Source organism: Cnephaeus nilssonii (assembly GCF_951640355.1).
Source record: "Cnephaeus nilssonii genome assembly, chromosome: 3".
Classification (NCBI taxonomy): domain Eukaryota; kingdom Metazoa; phylum Chordata; class Mammalia; order Chiroptera; family Vespertilionidae; genus Cnephaeus; species Cnephaeus nilssonii.
The window spans coordinates 63,667,864-63,689,770 of NC_137074.1; the positions used below are offsets into that span (position 1 = coordinate 63,667,864).

The 21,907-nt window shown below is 37.5% G+C and overlaps 1 protein-coding gene across 13 annotated transcripts in view; it reads left to right on the plus strand.

The window, feature by feature from the left end:
* Nucleotides 1-21,907, plus strand: part of ZBTB20 (zinc finger and BTB domain containing 20) — an 899,572-nt gene that overhangs the window by 251,917 nt on the left and 625,748 nt on the right. For 12 of the 13 annotated variants that reach the window (XM_079767021.1, XM_079767031.1, XM_079767032.1 and 9 more), the window contains one exon: nucleotides 6,345-6,387. The gene's annotated coding sequence lies outside the window, so the exon portion shown is untranslated. Of the gene's footprint in view, nucleotides 1-2,131; nucleotides 2,379-6,344; nucleotides 6,388-21,907 lie in introns of those variants that run through there. The other variant, XM_079767037.1, reaches the window with a different exon arrangement.

Sequence of the window (21,907 nt, forward strand, 5' to 3'; positions counted from 1 at the left end):
TCTAAGACCCCAGAAATGTATGTGTACAAGCAGGTCAGTAGAATTTTCACATTCCCCAAGAGCAGATAATTCCTTTCCATAGTTGAGAGTATTTTGAAAATATAATTCTTAATGTTTATCTAAATTCTAGTTTTGTTCATTTTCTTGATTAGCTCTTCAATTTTCATATAAGAAGTTTTAAAAAAATCACCTAACTTAAAAACACACACACTATTTTCTTCTTAATACACGGTGAAGTGTGGATTATAGGATAAATTGAGTTATTAACAATTAGTGTTTTGTAGTTCAGGTTTCTACCTGAGAGTTTGAATTCATCATGTTTACACATAAAATTTGCTAGTAAATTTGTTTCATTTTAGGGAGTAGCCATTAATACTAGAAAACTCAAATATAGCATTTTTTATAAACTTAGTTTTTCATACATTTTGTAGTTTTATTATAGCTGGTCTGACTTAAGATCTAGACAGATCAAACTATGCCCTTGGGTTAAGGGGTGTTTTTTGGATAATTTCCTTCTTACTTACTTATTGCACTTTCTTTATCTGTTTCCAACTCACAGAGTTGATAAATAGATAACTGTTGCTTCTCATGCTCCCTTTTCTGATAGAAAGATTTTTAAGCATAAAGGTCTAATTCTCAATAGTTTATAAAATTAAGTATAATTAATAAGTTTTTCAAGTTTGCTTTTAAAATTACAGTTCCTCTTACTCTTTATAGTCTTTCTGTTCAGATAAACCATAGAAGTTAGGGAACCTAAATTTTTAAACATTAATTGGATTTATTGATCATTAAAGTCTATTTTTTATAATTACAATATAATAACGATAGAGCACCCAGCTCAGTAGTGGGTCTAGAAGAAGTAAATACATATTAAATAAAATTAAAGTATTTGGGATTACATATAGTCTTTTCTCAAAATAGCCCAAATTTTAAATGTAAAGCACTTAAAATGTTTTTGAGGATGCTTATTCAGTCATAAAGGAACTGTTTTTTTAGTCTAAATTTAGGTTTAGAGCCCATTAATGGAGCCACTGGCCTTGCAGACCCAGCCAAGGCCCTTTTCAGTGTCCTAAGTGAATTAGCTATGAGATTTATTAATGGCTCCAGAGGCACCATTAAGAATCCCTTCTTTCACCTCTAGCCAGGCCCACCAGTGTGGAGGACAGATATATTTCCTAAACTTAACAATAGTGTTGGACCTATTCAGTTCCCACTGGGGAACACAGCTGTGCCAACCTAGAAGTGAAAAGAACTTTAAGAAAATCCTCTACAGTGTACCTCCATTTGGGATGGTACTGATAGTAACTTCACCCTCATGTGACCCAAACAATTCTAGAGATTAGATAACTAACTGCATGGGATTCTGAAGACACCATTTAACAGTTCTGGATCTGTGCTGTCCTCCAAATCACAGCAGAAATGAGGATGAGAACAGCAGTATGCATTCTACCCACAAGTGATTGTTAAGGAACCCACAACATCTCGGCTTGATTCCAGTTGGATAATTACATTTTTTTGTCTTTGTTTTTCAAATCCTGTTGTTTCAGTTAAATATGGAAATTGATCCTTCATTTTTCACCTAGAAAAATGGGCAGAATTTCTGCACATATTACTATTTAGATGCTACTAACTTCCTCTTTAGTAACAGGGATGGTGTTTAAAAAGGCTGTTTAGAATTGCTTATTGTGGCTATCAATATGGGTATAGTTTCCTGATTCAGAAATGTTCTGTGAACATCCAGCATATGATTGGCTCTTGGATGAGTTGTGGAATACAGAGTGATATTTCAAGAAAGCCATGTTTTTCTATCTCCCTACTGCCTGCTTAGCTTAGCCCCTTACCTTAAAGGGACAGACATTCCCTCCTTTTCTCATACAACTAAGGACAGTAGTAGTAACTTCTGTTTAGCAATGCTTGCTTTAGAGCAGGCACTGTGGTAGATCTTTTAAATGACTGTAACATAATATACACAAACAATCCTATAAGGTAGATAACATGATAGTCATTTTACAGACAGAGAAAATGTAACTTGCTCAAGATCACACAATTGAAGAAACAGGGCGGGGGCGGGGGACTGGAATTTGATCCCAGGTTTGTCTGACAGCAAAAGCTAATTACTTAACCACCATCCTACTTCACAGAACTATTGCTGTCCAGAACTCTGTGAGACCCAGATCTATGGATCATTGACCCCATGAACAGCCTCTCTCAGTGCTTGGTTTCACTCCACACAGGCTGACCCACTACCTGAACCTCAGAACCATCATGTGGCACTAGCTTCAGAAGGGGCAAATGACAATTACGGTTCCAGGCCACAAGGAAATTGAGCTGTTGAGAGAAACTCCATGCTGCATCACTTTATCTGCGCAACTGAAATGGTACCCTTACCACCACCATTACCTGCCTTTAGTTGTTAGTGATTCTCTCAACACTTGTCTACATTTCTATCATCCCTTTCTTTCCCTGGTGGTGGGGTTATAACAGTGTCTTTGGCAAGGTTAGCAAGTAACCTACTTATTTACTTTGGTTGCCAATAAATAACTAGCTTGTTAATAATTGTGCATATGTTTATGTGGCCTTAGATAATCTGTGATAATTTTACAAATCTGGCATTAGAGATTGGATCAATATCCCTTCATACCTGATCTCCTATTACATAATTCTCTATTACCAAAAAGTAGATTATATAAGGAAAAAATTACAATTTAAAGTAATGTACTAGGGCATTTTATAAGTGATACACACCCATGTACTCATAACTTTTTTTTTAAATCGTCACGCAAGGATATTTTTCCACTGATTTTTAGAGAGAGTGAAAGGGAGGGGGAGAGATAGAGAGAAACATTGATGTGACAGAGACATATCGATTGTTTGACTCCTGCATGTGTCCCAACCAGGGCCAAGGATCATGCCTGCAATCAAGGTATGTGCATTTGACCCGAATGAAACCCAGGACTCTTCAGTTCCTGGGTCATTGCTCTATCCATTGAACCAAACTGTCTAGGATAACTTTTTAATGACTATGACCTAAATATCAGTTTTTGCTTAATAATATAAAATAATAAATTTGATAAATGTTTTCTTGCTTTAAAGTATACCAGATCTGTCACAAATGCCTTAAACTGTAGCATGTTTACATCTTTATGTAAGCTGTTTTGTTTTTCCAGGGTTTTTTTTCTTTATATTTTTTGACTATTTTTTAGAGCAATTTGGGTTTACAGTAAAAATAATAGGAAAGTATATTAACATATTTTGGGCACTTTTAAATTGTTAGCTCTATGAAAGTAAGGTGTATTCCAGTTTATCTTTTAGCATATCATAGCGCCAAGCACAGCACTTTGCATGTAATAGACGCTCCTTACATATAATTTATTTAGTGAATAAATTAGTGTGTACTAGGTTGAACAGATTTGCAATCCTAAATTGTTCTTGTCATCATTTCACTCTGCATAATTAAAGACGCTTTACTAAAATGATTAAAATGTGCTATTGAATTACTAGCGTAGGTTCTAAAGCAGTGGGTGAAAGAGACTGTGGCTGCACCCCTGTGTGGAAACAGGAGGATGAGTTTCTCACTATGGGTATACATGGTGGATTTTACTAGTATGTACAACTCAAGTAATTGACTTCTCTTAGGAAGGTTAGATTTATGATTTCCATATGGCACTCTATAACTTTTCTTTTACTGCTATCTGCCAACTAATAATTTTCCCTATTATAAAATAACTAGAGGCCTGGTGCACAAATTTGTACACCAGTGGGGTCCCTTGGCTTGGCCTCCAGGATCAGGCCAAAACTGGCTCTTCAACATCCCCAAAGGGATCCTGGATTGCGAGACGGCGCAGGCCAGGCTGAGGGACCCCACTGGTGCACAGTCGGGGCCGGGGAGGGATGTGGGAGGTTGGCCAGCTGGGGAGGGACTGCAGGAGGGCTCCAGGGCATGTCCGGCCCATCTCACTCAGTCCTGATCAGCTGGACCCCAGCAGCAAGCTAACCTACTAGTAGAGCATCTGCCCCCTGGCAGTCAGTGCACATCATAGCAACTGGTCGGCTGGTTGACTATCTTCCCCCTGGTGGTTAGTGCACTTCATAGCGAGCAGTTGAACGGCCCTACCATATCATTAGCATATTATGCTTTGATTGGTTGAATGGATGACCGGACACTTAACATATTAGGCTTTTATTATATAGGACTAGAGGCCCAGCGCACGAAGTTTATGCATGGGTGGGGTCCCTAGGTCTGGCCAGTGATCAGGCCCGATCAGGGCCTTCCAGCTGCTGACCGGGGCCTTCCTTCCGGCTGTCAGCTGGGGCCTTCCTTCATGCTGGCTGCCGGCTACCAGCTGCCGGCCAGGGCCTGCCGGCCAGAGGGAGGGTCCAGGGGAGGTTGGCCTGCTGTGGGAGGTTGGCTGTGGGAGTGCACTGACCACCAGGGGGCAGCTCCTGCATTGAAGGTCTTCCCCATGATGGTCAGTGCGCATCATGGCTACTGATTGTTCCAGTTGTTCCTGTTGTTCTGGTCATTCCAGCGTTCGGTCACTTAGGTTTTTATTTATATAGACTAGAGGTCCGGTGCACAAAATTTGTGCACGGGTAAGGTCCCTAGGCCTGGCCGGTGATCAGGGCCGATCTGTGGGACTACGAGTGAGGTAATCAGGGCCCCTGCTTGCACCTGCCTTGGCTGGCCTGGTGCCGCCCACTCACAGGCCCCACCCCCCACTGCCACCACCATTCGCCTCCCTCTGCAGGGCAACAGGTGGAGTGATTGGGGGCCTCCCGCTGGACCAGCCTTGGCTAGCGATCTGGCACCACCCACTCACAAGCCCCGCCCCCAGCAGCCAGTTGGGGCCTGCAGGCTTGGGGAAGCTCTTGTGTTGAGCGTCTGACCCCTGGTGGTCAGTGTGCGCCATAGCGACCGGTTGTTCCGCCGGTCATCCCGCATTTCGGTTGATTTGCATATTAAGGTTTTATTATATAAGATGTTTTTGTAGAAATTACCTATATATGAAAATAAGAAGAAAAATTAAAATCAGTCATCACCCTATTATCCAGATATAATTACTCAATATTTTTTGTGCTCTGTTTTTCATCTTCTAAGTCATTTCATCATGACCATGCAATTGCTATTTTATATGTTTATATAACATTATAGTACTACCAGTTACCCTGTGGATTGTTACAAAATATTTCTTTATATTGATATGTTATGTTTTCTTATATTATTTTTCTACTATTGGACATTTAGGTTGCTTTTAATTTTTCTCTATCATAAAAATTATCACTTTAACATAATTTTTTTTTTGTTTTAAGTTATGTAAGATAGATTTCTAGAGCTAATTAATGGCTACAGATTTTGAACTTTAAGTTCTTGATACATATTACCCAATAGTTTTCCAGAAACATTTTTGGAATTCACACACTCATCAGAAATGTATAAAAAGGGTGTTCTATTGAACCATCATCAACACTGATTATTACCTTTATATACTGTTAAGCAAGTATTAGATTTTAATATATTAAAACATACTGATTTTAATATATTACTGTCATTCACTATGCTGAAAAAAAGTATATAAATTAAACACTTCAGTTTGCTTTCAGAAAGAATTATGAAATATTTTTAAGGGTCACAGTAGTGTGGAGGCTACATGTTACATTACAGTTTCCACCTACATGGAAATGTGTTTCAGGTCTAATTGTAAATTCTGCATATTTTTTGCCTAAGCTGGACTTATGTTTTCTGTATTGATATTCACTTCATTTTCAGTTTTCCAAAAGTGTTTGGTGTGGCTTTAACATTCCCTCTTGTAACATGCAATGTCATTTCTATTTGCTGTTGTAACTAAAGTTAATGAACATTCCAAATTTACTTTATTTAGTTATGCTTATTTTTTTGTTGACTTCTCTACAAAAGCAACTTTCTTCCTCACCAATATACTAAACTGAGTACAGATGAATCTGAGTGGTTTCATTTTAGAGATTAGTAGTCATATGTGTATTAGGAAGGCAATAGTCTTGGAAGAATACCAAAAAAAAAAAAAAATCATTTTAAAGTGTTTGCCTCGTTCTCTAGTAAAAGCATTTTCGTTTCAGAGGCCATGGTGAGTCTTAGTCCCTTGCTGGTGCTTGTCTTGATAACACTGTGAGGGACTCTATGTGTATATATTCACACACATGAATTTAAGGTGATTTGAAATATCCTCTGAGGAAGATATAGGTATAAAATAACTCACCTCTTTAACCTGCAGAAATTTTTTCCTATTTCTCTGCAGAAATTGTCTCAGCATAAAACTGATTCTATTTAGGAAATGAATTTTTACTTATATATTTGTTTTGCATTTCAGGTACCTGATAAATCTCATCTTTCTGTGTCCTATAGCTGCACAGGTATGTATATGAATTACCTATAGTTACATAAATCTATGTGTTAACTGACATGTTATTATATTTTTGTGTATTAAAATTGTTTACAGATTTCATAATGTGAAAATGTTAATTTTTGAGTCCTTGTAAATATTGACAGCTTCAAAGGATAGTACATTTTATATACACCTTGCACTTCACTCTATTGTAAGAAGCAAAGAAATATTTCTAAGATTTGATGAGGCAGAATAATTTTAATTACAAAGCGTTCAGCTGGTGAAGCATTAGAGGATGTTTTATGGAACTGTACTATTAAAGCCAAATTATGGGGTCAAATTATTGCAGAACCACCGTTTTAGACATTATTGCTTTATTTTCAAACTTTTTTCTGTTTTAGAGTTTATATTCTGTGGTCATTGCTGTAGGTAAGGAGTGGCTGCAGATGTACTGTCTGCTGCACTGTCTCAAGCAGAAGGGAGATGGAAAAAGATGTTTGCACCTGTTTAAAATCTCTGCCGTACGGGTGTTGTGGTTCCCGGGCAACAGGCAGGAATTCTCAGAAGCTAGCTTGCACCTGCTCAGTTGTGGATTGCAGCTGTGTCTTATGAGTGAGCGCACAGAGAAGCATGTCAGCAGTTTGCTTGTGCTGTTACGTATTTTGTATACTCTGAGTTCGAAAGATTCTTACTTGATGTAGACCTAGAACTATTATATTGATTACTTGTAAAACTCACTGATTTTAGCTCCCAAATATTTTCTCCAAATCTGTCATTCTGAGTCTCAAATATTTTTTTAGTTAACTGTTCTAGATTATATGTATGTTAATTTCTTTAAAGGATACCTGTGGCAAGGAGATCTCTTCAGATAAGTGGGTTGCTAATAATTTTTGTCCTGGTAGACACATTTTGTGTTTGGCTCAATTTCACCATGTTGGCAACCCCACTATGTGAGGCTGGATGTAGTTATTGATCCATTTAGCTGAACAGATTTGAAAGCATTTGGCTATTAGTGGACACATGGGGCATATTCAGAAAATTTAAGGGTATATTGTAAGATGAATTCTAGATTTGGGCATGTGTCTCTGTTGCAGTTGGATGTAAGTGAGAAAGAAGAAAAAGTGAAAATTAAATAGCACTCTTAGAAAAGGGGATACAGTTCAGATATAGTTTTTAAGGCTGTAACATTATTCTTTACTTGCATCAAATTCTAGGCACTTGGTATTTTCTTAAGTGCTGTCAGTGATGTTTCTTTTAGTTAGTAGCTCTGTATATTTTCTGATAAATATCTATATTTTAATATAAACAAGCTATTATAGACTATCTTGTATTAGTTAAGTTTTATAAATTCACTATAAAAGGCTGCAACTCAATATAAAAAGTATAGTTAAATAATCCCAAATTCCCCAAATTGAAAATTTATTCAAATGACTGGCATTAATCTCATTAACATATTAAAATGCTGAGGAGTTTCTATCAGTATTTAGTAACAAAGTCTTAGAGCTGGTATATCTTTTTCATTTCTTGACCCATTTAAATCTGTTTTTAAAAATAAATCACCATAATATAAATTTAACTAACATCTTTGGAAGAAGGAAACATAGGTGCTGAGGTAAATAGAGATTGCCCACAGCCCCTTAATACAATGCCTTGTACATAGTAGGCAGTCAATAAATTTTAAATGAATGTATACATGAATAAAATATGTCTGGATTATATTAAAAATAGAGGGCTCGAGAGTCCTAGAAACTTGTTCCTCATTAAATATTTTGGATGGGTTTTTATGGCGTTCCTTTAGGTCTCATAATGCTGATTAGACAGAGATGAGACTACTGATAAATTCTTTCCTTAAAATGAGAAATGAATATGTAAGAATTGATCCTCATTATCACCCAGAATTGACATCACACTATTTGCAATATGCTTTATATTAATTTTTGCTGATCATGAGAAAAGTCTTTATATTATTCTTGTTCTATACACAGTGCTGAGATATTTAATGACTAAGTTTAATGGAACTTGTCACTTTGGAAATATGTTGCAGCATAGGAATAAACTAATCTCCTGTGTTATATGATTAGTGCTATAGGTTTCTGAGCAATCGCCTATTCTCTTTGACCTCTCTCTCTCTCTCTCTCCCTCTACCCCTCCTTCTGCTTTCTCCTCCACTCATACCCCCATCTCTAGCTTCCTGAAACACACAGAAAAATGTATGTTGACTCTCTTTGGGTCAGGTGAGATCAGGTCATATTAAAAATATGTGACTGTTTTGGTAAACAGAAGTAATGAGCCCTGTGTTTACTGTACACATGTTTATAATTATGGTTTCTATTATTTACTAAATTTTAACTGTAAATAGATAGAGATAAAGTCAGGAATAGGTAACGTCAAAATAGGGTAATTAACACCTGCTTTTGATAGGCTACTCTAAAGTTCCATTTTGTGTGGCATGAGTCAGTCACATAAGAATAGCAGAAGTTGCATAATGAGTCAATATCTATTGTATCAAACCATCTTGTTTAGGCTCCTCAAATTTTGGTATCACTGGTTGATGATATTTACGGGTGCTGCTAGGCTTGGAAGGACCTTTCCACTGGGACCAGTTTTTCTTTTTTCTTAGTTGACTCCAATGGGTGAAAGGCCAATATCAAGGGCATAATTATTATTATTATTATTATTATTATTATTATTATTAGAACGTTAGTATGGTAGATTAAACTACATTCCTCTTTTGATCTCACCATTAGAAACTAAAAGACAAGACAAGAACATGTATTAGCTAGAATATTAAACCAGTAATAGTAGCTTCTTCAGTGACTTGTTCCAAGAATTATAGTATGGAATCACAAGGAGGGATAAATCACCAAGCTCCAGGATTCCTGGGCACAATTGAAGAATTTTTTGTGATTTCAGGGTTAAAGAAATAAAGTAAGAAAAATCTACATTTATTTAAAGCATAGCATGTCTAGATATAATTTCTTTCATTCTTCCCTTTTCTCCTGCTCCCCTCCTCATTTCCTTCGTTCCTTTTATTCCACACAGTAAACGAACCCCTACCATTTGTCTGACACAGTTCTAGGCTAATAATAAAACAAAGTCTTTGGTGGCCTTGTGGGTAGCTCAGTTGGTTAGTGTTGTCCCGATACGCCAAGGTTGCGGGTTTGATCCAAAGTCAGAGTGCATAAAAAAATCAACCTATAAATGCATAAATATGTGGAACAACAAATTGATGTTTCTTTCTCTCTTCCTTCCTCTCTCTCTCTCTCTCTCTCTCTCTCTCTCTCTCTCTCTCTCTCTCATCAATAAAAATAAGTAGGGAAATAAAGAAATAAAGCGAAGTGCCTGCCTTCAGAGAGCATATAGGCTAGTAGGAGACAAGTGTATGTCAACAAAGATTGTTTTGGCCTCACCACTTATTATTAGTATAGACTCAGTCAAGTTACCTAACCTTTCTGTTCCTTTGTTAGTTCATTTTTAAAATTGGAGAAATAATAGTATCTACCTCATATACTGTTATGTTGAGTTACATATAACACAATACAGGTAAAATTCTTAGTTTGATGCTTGGCACATAGCAAGTGCTCAATAAATCTTAGTGACACTACTTTCTATCACCACTATCTTCACTGCTATCACTTAGATACTAAAGAAAGACTATCTAATTGCCCAAAAGCAGGGATCCTGGTCGGGGCATTGTCACATTGATTGTCTTAAAGGTTCTGTCCAAAGTTACCTCTGCTTCTAGGGCTTGAAGAGATTCTAAAAACCATATAGCATTAGAACTTGAAGGGCCCTTATGGTCCTCTATCTAACATCTTTATTTCATTCATGGTAAGAAAATAAGCTCAGAAAAGTTCATGTACTTGTCATGGTTATATAGTCTACTAGGATTTGAACCCAGAACTCTAGATTCTTGGTCTAGTGTGAGATAACTCTTGTGTAAAAATATTACAGTTAAACATTTTTTCCTACTAGTGATTGGAGAGTTGATTGCTTATCTCCAGGAAATAAATGGATTATTTCAAGTTGCTAGAACACTAACCATACACAAGGTATCATTGTACTGAATCTAAAAGACCTTCAGGTATTCTTATAATGGGATTAATTTGGTATAAATTGATTGAAGCCTTTTAGTTTGTGTTTGTGAATAACTAGTTTCTTTATAAGGAGAATAAACTGAGTCAGGTTTAGCAAGACATTACTAAATGATTTCAGATGCTTTAAAGGAGTCTGTGCATACCTAAATAAATCAGCATATTGAAGGCCAGGGATCTCTGAACTCTAAATCTCTTGCATGAGTTTGAATTTAAAATCTTTGATGTCCAAATGATGTGCATTGAAATCCCAGTTCCACAATGTAGTAGCTATGTGACCAAATTAGGGTTGCCTAACCTTACTAAGCCTCAAGTTTTCTTGTCCAAAATATGGTGGTAATAATGTCTACCATTTTAACAATGGATATAAGGACTAAAGTAGATTAAGTATACAAAATATTTAGTGCATTACATCCACTACATATTACTTGTCTCCTCTTTCTTTATGTTAAAATTAGAGGCCTGGTGCACAAAAATTCATGCACTCAGGGGATGGGGGTCCCTCAGCCCGGCCTGTGCCCTCTCGCAGTCCGGGACCCCTCAGGGGATGTCCAGCTGACAGCTTAGGCTCACTCCCTGGTGGACTGGGCCTAAGCTGGAAGTCCGACATCCCTCTGGCAGCCTGGGAGCCCTTGAGGGATGTCCGACTAATGGCTTAGGCCTCCTCCCCCTGCTGTTAGTCAGACATTCTTAGCGATGCCGCAGAGGTGGGAAAGGCTCCCGCCACCACCGCTACGCTGGCCAGCCATGAGCCAGCTTCTGGCTGAGCGGTGCTCCCCCTGTGGAAGTACACTGAACACTAGTAGGAAGTTCCTGCATTGAGCGTCTGCCTGCTGGTGGTCAGTGCGTGTCATAGCGACTGGTCATTCCAGGTCGTTCCACCCTTAGGGTCAATTTGCATATTGCCCTTTTATTATATAGGATATAAATATTGTTATGAAAGATACTATAAGAATTTGGAGGAAATGTGAGATTCACCCATTAAGAAAGTTAATTTTGGCAAAGTTATGTCTTTGATGATAATAGTTGAGTATCTCAGTTCAGTGTGGTTAGACTCACCATTTCTATCTATGCATACTACTTTCTGTAGAAGTCTAGGTCTATTTAAAGAAACATTTAAGATGAGGATAACCACATCTACTAGAAGGTCCAATGGTTTTAGAAATGTACTTTGCAATAGAAGGGCTGTTGATACAACTCCCAGCAACTATCAGCTCTCTGTTGAAAGTCAGGCACCCAATCTTTTACAAACAATGAAGAATCCATACCTGCCAATTAATCCATGTATTCTTGCATGCATCCTATTTAACTTAAGGTAGTTCTTTTGGCAAGGTTGTTGCAGTCTAAGCAGCCCCAGGTGTAGTGTTGATAGTTGGCATTTAGTAGCTGGCTGTCTTTTTTTTTTTTTTTTTTTTTTTTGTGAGAAGGAAATTAGGGTAGTAAAATGTCCTGATATCCTCCTCTGCAAAATCCCTCAACAGTAGAAAAGTAGATTTGTAAATTTGTATGTATGATTTTCCCTAATTATATTTAATAAAAACTAGATGATCTTTTTTTAAATATATTTTATTGATTTTTTACAGAGAGGGAGAGGGATAGAGAGTTAGAAACATCGATGAGAGAGAAACATCGATCAGCTGCCTCCTGCACACCCCCTACTGGGGATGTGCCCGCAACCAAGGTACATGCCCTTTGACCAGAATCGAACCTGTGACCGTTCAGTCCACAGGCAGATGCTCTATCCACTGAGCCAAACTGGTTAGCGCAAAATTAGATGATCTTAATTATAGTAAACCATTTTTATTTTTTTTACTAGAGGCCTGGTGCACAAAAATCGTGCACGGCGGTGTGTCCCTCAGCCCAGCCTGCACCCTCTCCAATCTGGGACATCCCTCTCACAATCCAGGACTGCTGGCTCCCAACCGCTCGCCTGCCTGTCTGCCTGGTTGCCCCTAACTGCTTCTGCCTGCCAGCCTGATCACCCCCTAACCACTCCCCTGCCAGCCTGATCAACACCTAACTGCTCCCCTGCTGGCCCGATTTCCCCTAACTGCCCTCCCCTGCCAGCCTGGTTGCCCCGAACTGCCCTCCCCTGCCGGCCTGGTTGCCCCCAACTGCCCTCCCCTGCAGACCTGGTTGCCCCCAACTTCCCTCCCCTGCTGGCCCAGTCACCCCAAATTGCCCTCCATTGCCAGCCTGGTCACCCCTAACTTCCCTTCCCTGCTGGCCCAGTCATCCCTAACTGCCCTCCCTTTCCAGCCTGGTCCCCCTCAATTGCCCTCCCCTGCTGGCCTAGTCCCCCCCAACTGCCCTCCTCTGCTGGCCCAGTCTCCCCTAACTGCCCTCCCCTTCAGGCCTGATCGCCCCCAACTGTCCTCCCTTGCAGGCCTGGTCCCTCCCAATTGCTCTCCCCTGCTGGCCTGATTGACCACAAATGCCCTCCCCTGCTGGCCATCTTGTGTCCACATGGGGGTGGCCATCTTTGACCACATTGGGGCAGCCATCTTGTGTGTTGGAGTGATGGTCAATTTGCATATTACCTCTTTATTATATAGGAAGGATATATTTTTTCCTGCCAGGCTGTTTATAGTGCAGTGATATCTTCCTGAACAGCAATCAGAAAACAAGCATGTGAAAAAGTATTAGATTTTATTTAATTTATGGATAGACCATTACTTAGCAAAGTTGATAAAGTTGACTTGCCTAATGTCATGTGTACAGTTTTTACCATGATTAGTCAAGGTAAATATTAATGATCAATGAAATGTTTACTTAGTTGAGTATTAGTTGTGTAACAAATTAGTTGTGTATCACAACTGGATGGCTTAAAAAAAAAGAAATTTGTTTTGTCACAATCCACAAGTATGAACTCAATATTTTAGCAAGCTTGGTTCCTTCTAGGGCTGTGAGGAAAGATTTGCTCCAGCCCCACTCCTTGACTTGTAGATCGTCATTTTCTCCCTGTGTCTCTTCATATCATCTTGCCTCTGGGTGTATATGTCTCTGTGTCCAAATTTCCCTTTTTAAAAATAAGGACACCAGTCCCCATTAGATTAGGGTCCTTTCTAATGATCTCACTTTTAATTTGATTACCTCTGTAAAAGCCCTGTCTCCAAACAAGGTCACATTTTGAGATACTTGGGATTAGGAATCAAACATATCTTTTTTTTTTTTTTTTTTTTTTTACTTTTTAGGGGAGGATTACAATTCAACTCAATAATTGTGTTAATAATAGTCAACATTGATCAAGTGACTTTTATATTTCAGATGTTTGACATATATTACATTGATAATTGTTACAATCTATTAAGTAGACATCATTTTCCCCATTTTATAGGTGAGAAAAGTGAAACAGGAGGGAATAAGCAATTTGTTCAAGATCACACAGCTAGTAAATGTTCAATGCTAGTATTTAAACCCAGAATTCCTTGCCACATTTTTAATGGATAAGCTGCATAACAATTCAGTCAAACGTCTAAAAAGTATTTTGAGCATTTAAGGTGGATTTTCTTTGGTCAGTAGTGCTTGTGCCAAAGGACATTTTATCTATCAAAAATGGTTCATTATGCCATTGCATAAGTACCCAACATTGACTGCCTACATCTTCACTCCTGATATATATATATATATATATATATATATATATATATATATATATATATATTTAAATCCTCACCTGAGGATATGTCTATGTATTTGAGATAGAGAGAGAAAGAGAGAGAGAAACATCAATGTGAGCCAGGGATTGAACCCGCAACCTGCCCTGACCAGAAATTGAACCCACAACCTTCTTGGTGTGTAAGGGATGACACTACAACCAACTTGAACCACCTGGCCGGGCATTCACTCCTGATATTTTGGTGACCATTGTCTTGAAGTCTTAGTGTTTTAGCTCTCCAGCACTGATGAAGCTTTTGGACAGGAAAAATGCTGAACATAGACTGCATGGATTATTCTGGCCTCAATTTGTGTGGATGGCATGCAGAGCCAAGTCATGCCCAGGGTCTGCTACTAAGCGTATGTGCACTCTGCTCTCCTTTTCTCTCTCTCCTTCCTCTCCCTCATCTTTTAACAGGCAGTTTGTGATTTCTTTTTCTCTTCTGCAATCTTTCCATGAGTGATAAACATGAAGCAGCTAGGTGTGAAGAGTGACAGTATAGGGACTGTCTATGCTTATGTGCTCCTGTAGGTGTTTATTGTAAACGAGCCACACCCTCATTGTTGTTACTCATTCACACTAAAGAGCAAGGGGCGCTGTGTACCTTATTTAACTTTCCTATCTCACTAATGGAACAGTTTGTTTCTCACTTTGAAGTTTGAAAGCAGAACTTGTTCATGACCCATTTTTGCTAATCATTCTCTTAAGTAACCCTTGTACTCATTTATAAGACTTTTTTCCACCCACTGTCTGTGTAGCCTGGTTTAAAAATTTTATATATGTACTTTTAAAAAATTGATTAGTTGGAGAGTTGCCCATTCCTCTGTGCTGTATAATAAGGATTTAAAAACTGCACACTGAATTCTGTATAGTGTAATTAAAACTGACCCACATTTGGACCTGAGTACACCAGGACTTAGCCAAACTTGCCATGAGCTGAGTTCTGGTGGCAGATGGGAACTAATGAGGACACACTCCACTCCAGAATTTCCCAGCTGCTTGGCCCCTTTTTGTACAAACAAGGTTTGGAGCGAAGTCCGGATCCCAAGAGCATGTTCTGTAAATGTGCTGTACCCAGTGATTTGGGAAATGTTCTCACAAAATCAGGCTGTTTCAAGATAATCCTTAAAACCTCAGCTACTGTCAGATTTTAAACATGAAAATTCAAAGGGGCCATTTATGCTCTCTCCAATCAATTTTTAATTTTAAAGTGAATTAAAATTACATTTTTCTGTCTTCTTTTCCCTGTTACTAGGGATAAATGATCACTTATATCCAAACCTGGAGATTTGCAGGTGGTTGGTCCAGGATAGACTAGGTCTCCTTACAACCTATGGATCTCTTCAACTGGTTTGATGTCCTGGGACTATTCAGGCAGATGTAATTGAATCAGTTTGAAGCAGCTGTAGCTGGCATGTGGTCTCTCAGATTGCTAGCACCTGCTTGTTTTTTTTGCAACTCATTGAAGTGAGAGAAGTGCCAAAACCAGCATTGGTCTTGGAGCAGATAAAGCACTTCAGATCCTATATTTCATTCTCCTTCCAATCTAGCCACATCATCATTGGTGCCTGAATTAATAAAACCCCTTTCCATGATTGTGGCTGAGGTATACTTTTCCTTCTCATTCTTCTCAGTATTGAGATCCTGACAGTCCTGACCATGCTAGTCCAAAAAAATAAGGGAGTATAATGTGATCAGGTGGCTTTGGGGCTCTCTTATCATTATACAACTGGGTAGCCTGTGGTTTGCAGAATCATTTAAATGAACACACCAAATTTATTTGCTGTTCCATCACAGTCTTATTGGCACAGAGAATGAGCAGTTAATGTATAACAAACTATGAGCTGTTCTAGAATATGATAAATACATTTGCTTAGCAGGCGGAATGTAAAATGTAACTCTAAAATAATCGGCATACATTTCTTCAACACTTACTATGTGCAAGAAGATGCAGTCTGTTAAAAATAGATTAAAAATTAGGACATAATGAACATAAAGTATGTCTTAAAAGACATAAATTTGGAACTTTTAAAAGGTTTATATACATTTATAATGCTTGTTTACCTTATCTTTCCTTTGTTCCACTGTATTATTTGGCAGGCATCTATTTAATTCTTAAATACTCCTAATTTCCTAATGTTTAGTTTGAGCCTGGAGATGATAAAGACAACATATTTACACCCTGCTTGGGTAGTTCAGTTGGTTAGAGCCGTGGTTGGTAAACTGCGGCTCGCGAGCCACATGCGGCTCTTTGGCCCCTTGAGTGTGGCTCTTCACAAAATACCACGGCCTGGGCGAGTCTATTTTGAAGAAGTGGCTTTAGAAGAAGTTTAAGTTTAAAACATTTGGCTCTCAAAAGAAATTTCAATCGTTGTACTGTTGGTATTTGGCTTTGTTGACTAATGAGTTTGCCGACCACTGGGTTAGAGCATCATCCCGATATGCTGAGATTGTGGGTTCCATCTCCAATCAGGGCACATAAAAGAAGCAACTGATGAATGCATAAATACATGGAACAACACATTGATGTTTCTTTCTCTATCTCTAAAAAAAATCAATAAAAAATTACAGACAACATATTTATTTAGTTTCTAGTTTGTGTTACAAATTTCCTTCACAATAGGTTTAATATTGATAATCTTTTGAGAGAAAAGCAAAGAGATAAATGGAGTTTATGAATAATAGTAATAACAGTGAATTCTAAAAATTTCAATATTATCAACAGCAGATTTCTACTTTGCCAGGCATGGCTAATTGCTATGGACATAAAGAAGCATATATGATCCTTGCCTCCAAGAATCTTATGGTATACCTGAAGAGATGTTATATACATCTCAGTATTAAATGCATGCTCTAGACCTGTATTTGGTGTCAAATTAACACTATAAGAGTAAAAAAAGTTATGTACTTTTGTAAATAAATGTTTTAGACCTGATGCCCCTCCTTCCCCTTCACTGTCCATAAAGGTCATCACTAATCCATCATGGTTCTCTTTGCTGTCAAACCAGAACTTGACCTCAAAATCATGCCGAAGACAACACGTTCAATAACCATTACCAACTGGTGGAATTTGGATTTAAGATTGAAATAATTTGCCATGACTGAAAAGTCATTAAGTGCTAAAGATATTCAGTGGAGGTAGAGGGGCTTGATGAGCTGTAAGTAAAAAACAAGACTTGAGCTAGGCCTTGAAAAAATATAAAACATAGGATTTAGATAAGTAGAAAGGAGATAATTTTCAGGCTCAGGAGTATCACCAAATGAGTTAATTTGGAATTATGTGGTATATTCAAGGATTGTGAGTAGATCTCAGATGTAAATAGATAAGTGGTGATGTAGTTACTACTTTAATGTTTTTCTCCTCTGCTAGAGTGTAAACCTGTGAAGTATCATATTATAATTTATTATAAAATATCTCCTCAGAGGGAAATTCACCAACTCCTTCTATCTGAAGTAAGTCTTTCCTATGTTTCTATAGGTTCTTATTTTTTTTCCTCCATAGTGTATAATTCACCTGAAGCCAAGATTCTATATTAAGAATTGAGGGAATTCAAAGATTAATTGTCCTCTTTAAACTTATATAACAATAATAACTTTTAAAATGATGATTTTTATTTTTATAAATGTGGCACTCTCAACAGTGGTTTGGGGGGATTTTTATTTTAACGATGGTATTTAAGAATTTTAGTGCGTAATTCTGGTTTCCAGGATAAAAGAGGCAATTATTGTGGAAAAAGTATGGGGTTTTATAGAGAAGGCAGGCAAGGGTGGTTTAGAGATCAACCAAAGGACTTGTATGCATGCATATTAACCAGTGGACACAGACACTGGGGCAGTGGGGCTTGCCCTTGGGGGTGGGAGTGGCTGGGGGGGTCAATGGGGAAAAAAGGAGACATGTAATACTTTAAACAATTAAAAAAGTATGGCGTTTTAGAAATAAAATATTTGGATTCAAGTGTCTGCAATATCACTTATTAACTATGAGATGTTTGGCAGTCCCTCTTACGCTTTAAGGCTCAATTTGCTAATCTGTAAATTAGATGTGACCATACAGCATATATAACAAAGCACTTGGATATTAAAATGAGCCCTTCTCTTCCTCCTGCTCCTCTGCCTCCTCCTCCTGCTCCTCCTCCTTCTCCTGCTCTTCTTTCTCCTCCTCCTCCTCCTTCTTCTTTCCTCCTCCTCCTTTTTCATCTTTTTCCTTCTCCTCCTCCTTCACCTCTGCCTCTGCCTCCTCTTCCTCCTCCTTCTGTTCCTTCTCTTCCTCCTCCTCCTTTTTTTCTCTTTATTATCATCATTGTGATTCTACTTTGAAACCATACAATAAAATATTTAACATGGTCTACTTTATAGATCCTTTTTTCTCTACCACTTTTAGTATTTGCTCTAGCTCTCACAGATTCACTGTCTACTTTGACTAGAGCATTTAGCTTATCTAAAAAGATGCAAGAATTTAAGAAACACTCCATAACCTAGTCGTTACAAATATTTACTTTTGAATCATTTTCTCCTCAATAACAATTCTCTTATTTGTAATATAACTATTTAATATTAATAATTGATAAATTTAAGGTATCTGTTTTATAATGATCCTATTTAAACATTTTTTTGTTTTAATCATTCAATCAATGAAAATTGTTCTAGCAATTTATATAACTGTATTCACCTTCCACCTGATTATATAAATACTTTTATAGTCTACTAGAGGCCCAGTGCACCAGTGGGGTCCCTCAGCCTGACCTGTGCCCTCTCACAATCCAGGACCCCTCGGGGGATGTAGTAGTGCAGGAAGCAGCAGGCGGCCAGGGAGGAGCCAGGTGCCGCTCCTGCTAATCCCGGCCCCACTGTACCTGCTGCCACTGCCACTTGGTAGACCTGCCATGAGGTGGGAGAGGCTCACACTACTGCATCTGCGCTTGCCAGCCTTGAGCCCGGGCATCTGGTGCCTGTAGGTCAGCTGAACGGCGCTCCCACTGTGGAAGTGCACTGACCACCAGATGCTCCTTCATTGAGCATCTGGCCCCTGGTGGTCAGTGTGCATCATAGTGACTGGCGTTCGGTCACTTAGGCTTTTATATATATAGATATCTTGCTGAGCTTATGTGGTGTTAAGAGACCAGTATCTCTAAAAACAACGCAAATATAAAATAGGTTCATCTCTTGAGTTGTAAAAGTCATTTATTTCCACCTCTGGAGTATTTGGTGACTAGAAGTTTGATCAGAAGCTTGACTAACAAAAATTTATTAACTATAGAAACTATTTTATTCACTAACAGTCAGTGATTAGTGCCTATCTATTAAGTTAAAAAAATAATAATGTAATTTATCTTTTCTATTCCTTAGATAAATTCTTCAATATTTCTTGCTTTAAACATATAATATTTAATGATGAATATTCAAATGTGTTATCGTAATGATTTTGAGGGCCTTTAAGAGAATTTATGAAAATAATTTATAATTTTGTAAATATATGCATTCCTGTATATTTAGGGTACAAATGTGTGGCTAGACCTTTCATCTCTAAAAATATATTTTCTTAAAGTATTTGAACTTTTCACACTATTTATTATTCTCTTTTATGTGAAGAACATCAAAACAAGATTGTACTGTATGTCATGACTTTTTGAAGATAAAAAACGTAAATGAGTTAGGGTCTTCCGAATTTTGAGTTTTAAGTAAGTACATGATGATATATACAGAAAAATAAGTAAACTGAAAATTAACTAAGTGTCTTGCTTTTATAATGTCTTCATTTTATGTAGCAAATAAGATAGCTGAGTTCAGTGTTGCTTTAAGACATGATTAATTTTGGATATCTGGAGACAGTTCAAACAATCATTAATCATGCTAGTTTGATGTCTCAAGCCAACCAATATATACTTATTAGAGGCTTCACTAGTGTTAGGATAGGATATACCCTAAGCCAAAAGAAAGTTGATTATTTTTCTCCTATAAATTTGTCATTTGATACTATATTTAAATTTTCATTCATCAAAATAGGTATAGTTACTTGTAAATACAGTTTTTTGACCACATACTTTTTCATTTGACAACTGATTTAAATTGTTTAATTTAAGAATAACTTTTTTATTAATCATGCACTATAGAGAATAACTTTATTTTACTGTAGTGAATATCTATGAAGGCTTATTTACATACTCATACAGTAATCCTTTCTCCTCTCTGTGGTTGACAGAGTTTATCTGTTCATTTATAGAATACTTGTTGTCTTGGCACTGTGATATTTTTTATGGATTTAATTGAATTATGAGTCATTCTCTTTCATACTCTTTTAAACTACTGACATTTCTCTTCATTATAGATGCTAAACTTGAGGCACAGAAGAGCTAACCAACAGGGATACACTTACTCCATAAAATGCAGTTCAAAATTAAAAACTAATGTTGGTATCACTCAGCTTTTCTGTGACTCCATATATGTTGAGAAACCAAATATACGTTTTTTAGTCCATAGGACTTTCAAATAACTTTACTCATGATCTAAATCACGAGTTACAGAAAAGTTTTTTATAATGACTATAAGCCAACTATGCACCTGAAATTTAGTGTCATAAAGTGTGAAAAAAACATTGTGCTAGATGATTGCTTATTGAAATAATGAGATAATCCAATCTCTCTGCATTTAACATTGGCAAGGTCTCTATTAGAGAATTATGAATCTGGCTGTATATAAAGAATACACATTCATTAAGTGATAACTGAAAGTGATGAGTGTTCAGGACCAGATTGAAAAAGCAAGACTTAGGTCAATTTCTTTCTGTAACTAGTAAGTGCCTGAGACAGAATTTAATCTTAGCTGTGCCCAACTGAAACACATGCGTTCTTTTTACTTCTCCCAAATTGATTCTCAAGCTATTGGAAATGTTTCCTTTTCCTGTAAATAAAGAGTAGCCTACTATTAGGGTAAGAGTGGACAGAGAGAACAGAGCAAAATAAGCCATTCCTAAAATAATTGGAATAGAACTAGAAGCTTTGTTGGTCCTTTTACCTCAGGATTGTGGGATATTACCAGTGTGTATTCTTTAAGAATACTCAATAAACCAACTTGGAATTTTAAAAGTCAGTAAATAGTAGAGTGTTTATAGAATTGTGACAGGTCTTACCTACTGAACAATTCTTTCAACTTGCAGGTCTTCTGTTGCACTTCTGTTTTGGATAGCATATAATTGTATGCTCATAGGACACAAATATGTAGAAGAAAGCATTCTAAGGAAATAATGCTTGAACTAAGAGCTAAATAATATGAAGGAGTCAGTAAAGGGAAGATTGGAATATAGGAAATTCTATTTCTGTATTCTTACAGGCTGTTCCCAAGGTGTGTTTGTGTGTGTGTGTGCGCGCGCACATTAGGGTAGAGGGACAAGGGCATGCACATCCTGTCTGTTAGCTATTAACAACATACAATTAGGAAGTCTGATTCAGGGACAACCAAGTGACATCCCCCCCCACCCCCGCCTCCCTGCCTCTTTATCCTGATAGTAAACATGGCAATAATAAGCATTTAGGAATGGATTAAAAATGCTTAAATATATCTCACTAAAATTTTACAGACTTGTTATTTGTGAAAGCCAAAGTTAGTTGGCCACAAAGAGAGGGACTGAATTCATTGCTTCTCTTGGCTGTTCTTATCAATTAATTCCATTGCCCACTCTGGTGGCAGGGTAGAGGAGCCATAAGGGGTTCTTAAATCATCATTTCTCCCTTTGGCAAATTGTCTTTTCTAGTAGTATCATCAAACCTTTTTTTCCTATATATAAAGGCTGTGAATGAAAA